At 31.5% G+C, this 6864-nt stretch overlaps 1 pseudogene; it reads right to left on the bottom strand.

The window, feature by feature from the left end:
- Positions 1-1894: 1894 nt before the first annotated feature.
- LOC124929861 lies at positions 1895-4312 on the bottom strand (annotated as a pseudogene).
- Between the last annotated feature and the right edge of the window lie 2552 nt (positions 4313-6864).

Here is a 6864-nt window from a genome sequence, read left to right as displayed (position 1 = left end):
TTTCTTTAATTAATTGTCATGGTATGTCATCTGCTAATAACAAATTATAAAGCATTGTCCTATTTCTTACAATTTTCATTCCTTTAACATCTTCAGTATTGATTGCATCATTAATTAAACATATTTAGTCTTTTATGTCTATAGCAAATAGATAAGATGAAACTAATGTACTTTTACAAGATATCATTTAAAACCCCACACATTAACATAGAGTCTGATCTATTTATTACATTGGAAATTATTTTTCATTGGGGTCTTTTTAGCTTTTCATTTATATCTCCTTGTGATATGGCTCCAATATTTATTTTTTTGTTTATAGATTATTCCAGGTTTATTCTCAATTCTTCTCAACTTCTTATATGATTTTTTTTTCTGAGGCTGCAGTTTTAGTTTTAGCATTGTTTCCATCATGTTTTATTTCTAACATAATTAAACTGCAATATCATTCAATGTATATTAGCTGCTTTAGCAAGAGGGCTTTGGCCAGCAACTCACACAATAACATCCCCTGCAAAAACTCACAGTAAGCTACAACAATATCATCGAGAAATTATTTGAAATCAACCATATTAATCTTAACGATTGACTTTGTTGATCCTCTTTCTTGTTTGTTGTTTCATGTGATTCTTCAAACTTTGCATGTAGCTAAACTTTAAAATGATTTCTCTTTCAGGAATTGTTAATGTGCTTACATCCAAAAACCAATCAAGTAAGTTTTTTTGTTCTCTTACAGCTTTAGTTTTGCTTATTCCTTTGCAAAATTGACTTGAATTGTTATTTCAATTCTCATCCTTCTTTTAAAAGGGTAAAAATTCCATTACATCTAAGTAAAACGCAAAGGTAGCATAGCCAATCCTTCTTTATTGAGTCTTTTAGGCGTATCTAGTTCTAAATCTGGAGGGCACAGACTAAGTTAAGACACACCATAACCAAATAGAATCTCATTTGAATCATAAGTAATGGTGTTTCTAAATTATCAAAGGAGAATGAAAGATAACTACTACTAGCTACCTTATGGTTAAGAACTTATCACTTTTTGGCAATTGAAAAACATTTGACCTAATTCAAAAATATATAAGGTACTAATTGGAGCACTACACAGCTATAATTGTTTTTGTTAAAAAAGAAGGCTCTCAACCACCCAACCAGGGGAAAATCACAATCATCTACACCAATGTTAACCAGATAGAGGATTCATGTCTCCTTAGAAACCAAGGAAGAAACTCCTAAGTTAAGAAGCCCTTTCGGGTTGCAATGGCTAACAATTTACATATAAGACTATAAAAGAAAAACAGAACTTGATATATAATTTATTGTATGTATATATAATATCATCATCCTTAATAACAAACACTTTAGTAAGTACCATTTTGGTTGATTGCAATTTAACATATAACAAGTCTCCTCCCCATAATACTGTATATATGTATATATAATATTACACAACAGCAGCAACCTGATGACATTTATTTATTAGCTTGCTGCTGCTTTTAGAAACCCGTGAGAATCTCCTCAAGGGTAGAGTTGTCAATGGATCCAAAGCTTCCAAAAGGTTCAGTTGTCCTAGAGCTATGGATCTTCGGCCCACTCCAAAAGTCAAAAACCGACTCATTGGAGATGGTTGTGTCGTAAATATAAGAGGTTTCCGGCTCACATGAGAAAGGAGTCTCAAAGGCAAATCGCATCTCATCATCATAATTATAATCCAACCCTAGGAATGAGGGTGTGGAATCCACAGTCATAAAACAAAAGTTATTTACTTCAGATTCATCCAGAATATCCTCACTCACACAGTACATTGCTGAATCACCAGCATGGTGGATATCATTCTCACGCGCACCTCCTTTCCTACCCCTGATAACCTGATCAAAGTAAATTCATAACATGATTATGATTTCAACAAAATTTACTTTTTAAAAAATAACTATGAAGAATAATTAGATTTTTACATATTTCTTGGTATGGTCTTCTTGGTACAGCATGATAAAGTCCCCCTGTCTTAAGCCATGAGCATTCACAAACTCCCCTGTTCATTTGGTAAACTTAAATGCTAGCAAGATAAGGAATAACTAACAAACTAGGCATGAAAAGGAAATTGAGAGCTTGAATGATGAAAAAACTAATTATTCATATTTAATATTTAAAATGTTTTGAATGGTGAAGTCGTTGATGATGAGGATCTCACCAGTATTCTCCAGCACATACATTCGACTTGTATTGTTTGGCCAATATCTGTGCAGAATGTGAGAGGGTATTATAATCAGAGAAAAAAAAATGATAACTGTTTGTTCTAAATGTTGGTCATCAAACCTGAACTTAAAGCTCCAGACATTAAGACCATCCATATCATCCATTGCAATGAAAACTCCATCCCTTTCAGTAAGAGTGGGGAGATACGACTCAGCTGCTTTCTGTAATCAAAATTTCCATATATAATCACTAGAATTTAGCCAATAGTACAAATTTCATGCATAGACAATATAAAGTTCAATTTTCAAGAAGATTGCACACCTTTGGAATAACCATTCTCCTCAGTCCACTTACATCACTCATCTGTAACTCCTTCTGGAAAAGAAACTTCAGCTTGGACAGATCAATTACCTAAACCACCATTAAGTCATGTAGAAAGTTACAAAAGCGTTAAGAAATACTAATTGTATGGACAATATTTCATCAAGGCAACATTATATAGACAACAGTGGTTGTGATAAAATTATACACTAATGAAAAAATTGGACAAAAGCTACAAAATTAATGGTTCTATTGACTAACTGTCACAAATCAGTTTCTTCCATTTATACATTGTTTCAATAGGGGTCTTTTTTGTACACAAGAAAAGATAACCATGTTCATAATTAAAGCACACACAAGTCGGACTGCTGACCGTAGGGTGTAGCACATCGTGCTATGTAACATAACATGCTCCTCATCCTCCCATTTTTCAATTCTTGGTTTTGTTTACCTTTTTCGAGTACATGTCATTTTGCAAACAAGAAAAAATAATCTTGTTCATAATTAAATCACACCCTAACCCCCCATAGAATACTCCTCTAAAAAGGTTTGATCTTCCGAAATTGTGGATTCTACTTGGATTTCCCTGTATCGAGTGATCAACCTCCATTGATGGTACTTCTTTCCACTTCTTCTTGCCTTCCTTGAGTGGTTCAATTTTCTTCCTTTATTGCTCCTTGATCGGGTCAATCAATTTTGCAATGGCTCATAAGGTATATTTTTTCTTTCTTTAGAATCCTCTTCTATTTAGTAGAATTGCATCAAGTATGAGAGCAAGATAATCTACCAAATATGTTTCCCCCATTTTTCATTTATGGCTTAAAAAATTGACATCTTGATAGGTTGATCTCTTCTTTCATATCCATTTATAGACATATAACTTGTGTACTCTATTTATAGCCTATTTAATACTTCAATGAATACTTTACATATTTGTCTTCAAGAACTACTCCAAGCTTTAGCATTAGATCCCCTTCCCTCTACTATACCTAACTAACCTTAACACTTTGTTTACAAGAACACAATTAAAGTATGAAATGTTTCTAACTTAGCATTACATACTCAAGGGCCAGGCACACTTACTTTTAACCACTCTGTTTTATAGTGCTTTCATCAATTAAATGGAATTATCCACACCAATAATCTCATTCTAAAGAAAATATATTTGTAAATGGGTAAAAGATATAGAACAAAGGAGAAAAGAGCATATCTCTGTTTCAGCTGTAAACCATTGTCAAACAAATTTAGCAACAAAGGAACAGAACAACTCTGTTCTTAACAGCTTCTCAAATTACTGATCAACTCATGAAGAAATGTCAGAAATATTATAATATTATTAAACACTCCAATCAAAAGCTTGAGAATGATATACTGTATAATTAACAAGAAACTTGAACAGAGAATTATATATATATATATATCAAGGTTGAAGAGGCTTGCTTACACGTGTGGGTATGGTTGAGACAGGGGGAGGCAAGTGCGAGGTAAGGGGTGCGAAAGGGCGGAAGTTGACAGCAGCAGACCGCTTCTGGCGAATCATCCTCCTTTTCCTCTGCACAGGTGCGGCGAGGAGGAGGTGGTCACTCGGAGTGGTCAACTCGGAGCGATCCGACTCACCATCATCCTCCTGATCACGAGTTTTGCGAACTCTCTCTCTGTCTGTCTCACTACTGCTGTCACCATTCATTGTGACAGTAGTAGTGTTGTGAATTTGAGCAAAAGTAATGTTACTAGCCCTCGGTCCGATGATAACACCACCACCACCACTTGCCACCACGCCATACGCCTCGGTATTCTCCATTCTCCTAGGGCTAGGGTTTCTGTTCTGGCCGAACAAAAACTTATCCTTTTAGCTTTCTCTCTCTCTCTCTTTTCTCTAACAGACGTTCGGCAATCGCCAAAAGGAGAGGTCTGAGCGCTCTTTATTGTTGTATGATAGGACATGATGATGATGATGATAACCATGGTTAACGATCGGCAATGGAGAAATCCGATGTGTATGACATTTGTACAATGGTGATTCATGGTTGGGTTCGAATGGAGGAGTTAAGTTGCAAACTAGGGTTACTGAATTAGGTTGGTGGGTTAAGAAAATTGGAATCCGTGTGAAGAACATGTGGAAGGAAATGAGAAACCAAGGAGGGGAGGACGAATGGAAGGAGTGAGAAAGTTGAGTGGGATAAAGGAGGAGGTCCAGGTGTTGAAAAAGATCTGACTTTCTTTAGAACTGAAATCAATGAAGCTTCATATATGGGTTCATTGGTTTCTCCGTTTTTTCTGCAAATAAGACAGATTCACACAATCTCACACCCACTTTCTTTCTTTTTGTCTCTTTATCTGATGATGATGAATGAACCAAGAACGAAGAAGAAAGAAGAAAGGGTTTACGTTATGAATCCTCTGTTTTTTTGAATTTGAAGAAGAAAACGAAACCGCTCACTGGTTTTAAGGGAGACGGTTAGAGGAGGATTTCCCGCGTTCATACGACGTCATAAGTGGGCTCCACTCTTGTGGTCACGTTGTAAACATTTTGCTTCAGTCATCGGAAGCGAGGAGATGACACGTATAACATTGATTTTCGTAAACTTGCCGTTACATGGCAATTTCTCTACGCTTCACCGTATCAATATGCTCTCTAATATACGTGATCTTTTTTATTTCTTTATCTATTTTTAAATTAAAATATAAATTATTGTTTTTTTAGTGTTAAATATTCAAAACATCAAAAGTAATATATTAATTAATTAACAAGCTAATTATATATATATATATATATATATATATATATATATATAAATAGTTAAACATTAAAATACAAATAAAAAAATTAATTATTAAATATTTATTATCATATGTTATTATAATATTTTTTTATAAAATCTATATATATAATGATGCTTAATTTTTAAAGTGTCCGGATTGCCGGGTCGAGAGCTGTGGTTAATTTGGATACTTGGGTCGGATTGTGGGTTTACCCGTTTTTAAATTTAAAACGGTTAAAAATAAAATTAAAAATGCTAGAGGTATGTTTCGAACTTGCAACCTAACAAAACAAGTACAACTCTTTAACCAACTAGGCTACAAAGACTTTATATTTTAAATTCAACACCAAATTTGATAAACGCGGGACGTTTTAACATTAATATAAGTTCAACTTTTTAACTAACTAATCTATATATATATATAATGATGCTTAATTTTTAAAGTGTCCGGATTGCCGGGTCGAGAGCTGTGGTTAATTTGGATACTTGGGTCGGATTGTGGGTTTACCCGTTTTTAAATTTAAAACGGTTAAAAATAAAATTAAAAATGCTAGAGGTATGTTTCGAACTTGCAACCTAACAAAACAAGTACAACTCTTTAACCAACTAGGGTACAAAGACTTTATATATTAAATTCAAACACCAAATTTGATAAATGCGGGACGTTTTAATATTAATATAAGTTCAACTTTTTAACTAACTAATATATAATAATGTTGAGTAAATGGATATTTGAGTCGGATTATGTGTTGACCCACCCATAAATTTAAAACGGTTAAAAATAAAATTAAAAATGTTATCCGTAATTTTTTTCACGGTTTTTTATATTATTACTCGTGCAAATGCACGGGCTAAATGCTAGTATTATATTATTATTGTTAAACAAAAAAAATATTTTTTTTAAATATTCTAGGTGAAAACTAAAACAAAATAAAATAATAATTAACTTTATTGTTTAAAAAAATAATTAAATTATTGTTTTAAAAGATATTACTGAATTTAATATTCAATAAACTTTTTTTTAAAAGTGAATGAAACAGAAAATATAAAACAATTAAAAAATAAAATAAAATAAGTTTAAAAAAAACACGATACCATATAAATACAAAATATATATATATATATATATATATATATATATATATATATATATATATATATATATATATATATATATATATATATATATATATATATATATATATATATATATATATATATAATTTGTTTATTAGCTGTTTAGTGTGTTTTTGTGTAAAAATTTTGTCTTTTTACTTTTCTTTTCTTTTATCATTTATTTAAATAATTTAATCTAATCAATCATTATTTCATTTTCTAATCAATTAATCTAAATATTATAATACCTTACATTTTATATTATTATTATATTATTATATATTAATAATTTTATTTTTATTTTTTAATATATATATATATATATATACCTGTTCAAAATCAACCTTCCGATTCCAAACAAACCTATAAAATCTATTAGTTAATTTATGAGTTAGAGGCTTTTATTCTCCACATATTATTTCACTAAAATCTCAATGATAATATTGATTGGAAAAAAGAAAACTTATTTTATTTT

The sequence above is a fragment of the Impatiens glandulifera genome, chromosome 1 (assembly GCF_907164915.1).
Source record: "Impatiens glandulifera chromosome 1, dImpGla2.1, whole genome shotgun sequence".
Taxonomy (NCBI): domain Eukaryota; kingdom Viridiplantae; phylum Streptophyta; class Magnoliopsida; order Ericales; family Balsaminaceae; genus Impatiens; species Impatiens glandulifera.
Note: the sequence above shows the minus strand (reverse complement) of the source record. Positions and strands in the feature narration are given on the sequence as shown.